This window comes from Sminthopsis crassicaudata, chromosome 1 (genome assembly GCF_048593235.1).
Source record: "Sminthopsis crassicaudata isolate SCR6 chromosome 1, ASM4859323v1, whole genome shotgun sequence".
NCBI lineage: Eukaryota > Metazoa > Chordata > Mammalia > Dasyuromorphia > Dasyuridae > Sminthopsis > Sminthopsis crassicaudata.
In genome coordinates this window covers 511,551,742-511,555,522 of record NC_133617.1, presented here as the reverse complement: position 1 = coordinate 511,555,522, position 3,781 = coordinate 511,551,742, and the positions used below count along the sequence as shown (strand labels likewise).

Genomic DNA, 3,781 nt, shown 5'->3' with positions numbered 1-3,781 from the left:
TCCAGATTCTATTCTTCTTTGCCTCCCCTTTCCCTTCCCAGAGACAACCTGATATAAGTTATCCAAAGCATTTTTAAACAATTGTCAAATTTGGAAAAAAAAAATGTCCAATGCCACTGGAAATTCTTCTTTTTCTTTTTAAGATGTACTTTGTCTCCTGGAGCTTCTCCTTGCACTCAGCAGAAGACTTTTCTAGTCCATCAGTTCTGGGACCAATGGACAATGGGCAAGAATCACAGAGTTGTCTGGTCCCTCAGTTCCAAGCAGAACTTCTCAGGTATTCTTCTGAGGATACACAATACCAGTTCATTTGCTTGATCGCTGGTGGAAAGGTCGACAAGTAATTCCTGGGGAGCAATTTTTTAAAACATCATCTTCCAACACTTGATTGATGTGGGCTGTAATGGGAGATGCATTTCAGGATCCTCATCAGGATCATCATTGGGCAGGCATCTACTGGTCACTCCTGGGGCATATAATGAGAGATCTAGTGGGGCTTTCTTTATCAGGAACAAAGAGAGAGAAGAAAGGTCGCATAGGCTTTTGAAAGTCCTTCTTTGGGAAGTGAAAAAGTAAAGTTCTATCCATGGCATTGTAAAATGCTAAATGTCCCCATTCATAATGCAGGAAGATGCCCACTTTGGGGACGGGTGGTCTTTGATGATAGCCATCCCGTGAACTGCAGAGATAGAAACCATCTTGACGTTTGCAGCCGGATATGGTGATGACTTCCTCCGGGGATGGGGGGCGCAAACACTTTCTGCTGATGGACTCTTCACAGATGCCCACTTCCCACTGTGTATTTTCTCCTACCTCCACTTCCCAATAGTGTCTGCCTGAGGTGAAGGTCTGGGCCCCCAGGACAGTAAGAGAATGGACAAATCTGTCTTTGTTGTTGGACTGGTCCTGGGGGACGCTTGTGTACTTGACACTCTTCAGGTCTTTGGACACAACAAGATGAATGTGGGCTGTGTCTGGATCCAGAGTTATATCCCTGAAGAAGGTCATGAGCATTTGTGTCCGGCCAGTGACCACATACGTTCTCCAGTCCTCAGACACAGCCTCTGGCTCTGGCTCTTCATGGAGGAGCAGCTTCTCACTCTTGTCCAAGATGCCTTTCATACCCTGGACCATTTCTGAGGGGGTCTCCTTCACATGCGTCTCCAATTCCAACAGCAGACTTTGCACACTTTGGAGTTCTTGTGACAGTTTGACTTTCTGGCTGTCATACTTCTCTAGGTTGTTGAATAATTGTTCCCTCAGCAGGTTAAATTGTAGAATTCTTTCCTCCACTACAAACCGCTGAAGTAGTTTATATTCAGAAGAAAGTATATGTTGGAAATTAAAAAAATAGTTCTTACAGTTTACCTCTGCCCTTACAAGATGGTCCAGTTCCTCCTGAAGACGGTCTTCTTTCCTTTTTAAGCACTTCTGTGTCTCCAAGAGCTTCTCCTTGCCCGTGGCAGCCACCTCTTCCAAGGGAAGGATGTGGTGATCCTTGTGTTCTGGGGCTAAGGAACAGGAATGACAGAGGATTCTGTGGTCGTCCTCACAGAAGAGCTTCTCCTTTTCTCCATGTTTCTCACAGGTGCTCAGGCCCACAAGGGCCTGCACTAGATAAGGTCTGAGCATTTTGGTGATGATGGACAGCTGCTGCAGGCTCTTGTTGCTCACCAGGTCCGTGCTATGATTGATATCTGCTCTGCACTCTGGGCAGGCTGAGGTTTCCTGGGCTCCCACCCTGCACTGTCTGAGACAGCCTTTGCAAAAGCTATGGCCACAATTGACAGTCACTGGATCTGTGAAGTAGCCCAAGCAGATGGAGCAAGTGAGGCTTGCTTGGAGATTTTCAATGAAGTCTTTGACATCCATGTCTCTGGGCTCTCAGTTCCTCCCTTCTCAGATGCTCCTCTCAGGAGAGACAATGCTGGCTCTTTCCCTGGAGCTCTGGAAGGAAAAGTTGCCAGGGATGAGATGTTGGAGGCTTTTATATGTCTTCCTCTGACTTGGCCCCGCCTTTACTCCACCCACCAAAGGTGAGAACTCCTGAGCTTGGAGAGACATTCCATGGTCTGCTCTGGGGCTGAGTTCCCACCTTGGTCCTTCTTGCATAGTAATGAGCTACAATCCCCACTGGAGTTTACACCTAGACTCCAGATCAGAGTTGTCTGGCCCCTCAATTCCAAGTAGACTGAGCCCTGATTCCTCTTTGTGGAAGCTTTTGAGCATTTCTCTCAAGCTCCATTCAGGGAAAGCAATCTCTGGTTCTTTAGGGAGCAGCTTCTCATTTTGTTCCAAGAAGCATTGCAGGTCCTGGAGTATTTCTTCTTTTGTTTTAAAAGTATTTTTTTTTCTTTTATATGTCAAGACCATTTTTACCATTCATTGTTACAAGCTTTTGAGTACCAAATTTCTCTCCTCCCCTATCTCCCTTCTTCCCAAGATAGTAGACAATTTGATATAAATTATATCTATATAATTATGTAACATCAATATCCCTGTTACAAGTGTGAAAGAAGAAAGAAATCAGAAGAGGAAAAAAACATGAAATAATTAAAGTCAGTGAAAGAAATGTGCTTTGACCTGCACTCATGAAGTGGGTTGTGCTCCCTTTAAGAAACTAATCCTTTCAGATTGATTTTATTCCTTTCTGATTCCCAGCCCCTCCTAGCTGATCAATTCAAGAAGCTAGGACCTTTGATTCACAAATCCTGTCAAAAGCACCCTTTTGAATTCCAATAGGAGATCCAGGCTCTCACAACCCCCACCCAGATCTGAGCCAACTTGGGATACTACTGTCAGGCCCCTTTAGTTAAATCTCTCATAAAAGAGCCACAGTGGAGCTCTCTCTTTGCAGAGGTTCCTAACATGGCAGCCTGACACCTGGCATGCCAGGCATCTCTGTCCACTGGAATCTTATTCTGGTGCCCTTGTATCTCTACCTTCACCTTTTACTAACTGGACTTTAACTTTACTTCCAAACCCTATAATAAGCCTTCTTTATCAATCTAGGTTTTGGGGTCTGTAAATTCCTTTACAGGGGACTCTCTGCTGCCGCTAGTCCTCATTTATTCTTGCGCCGAAATCCAAAGGGTTTGCAGGGGAGCTCTATTTGACTCCCTGTACCCCAAACTTGCCTCTAGACCTCAATTAAGCCTAATTTCATTCTAAACTTCATCATTCAGAGTTCAGCTGTTTTTTCATCTGGACACGAATAGCATTTTCTATCATCAGTCCACTGGACTTGGCTTGGATCTTTGTGTTATTAACAAGAGGAGTTGATAGTTCCTAGTTGATCATCACATGATGTAGCTGATGCTGTGTGCAACAGTTTCCTGATTTCTGCTCATTTTGAAGAGGGAACCCCAAAACTCTGAAAAATCCTTAAAAGGAGAGATCTTCTTCCCCTCTGCCTCAGGGAGGGGACTCCACCCCAAGCACAAACAGTTTCATCTTTGATATCTGGGTGGGGACAGCTCAGTCTCAAAACCCATTGAAATCAATTCAAATTCTAACCTTGGCTAAAACCTAGCCAGGAGTTCAATGTGGGACTCTACCCCTTCAGCTCATAGCCAAAACCCCCTATTACAAAAGCGCCAGACTGGAGCCCTCTCTTTGCAGAGGGTCTAAACATGCCGGTACCCTGCCTGGCACCCCAAGGACTCTCTGCCCAATGGAATGTTGTCTTCCTCTCTTTATTCTCCCCTATTTCCTTAACCTTACTTCCAATATCTATAATAAACCTCTTTTATCAATCTAGGTTTCCAGATCTGTAAATCCC

General features: G+C 44.9%; 1 pseudogene; it reads right to left on the bottom strand.

Moving 5' to 3' along the window:
* Positions 1–453: 453 nt before the first annotated feature.
* On the bottom strand, positions 454–1,872 carry LOC141550663 (putative E3 ubiquitin-protein ligase TRIML1 pseudogene; annotated as a pseudogene).
* Positions 1,873–3,781: the final 1,909 nt, after the last annotated feature.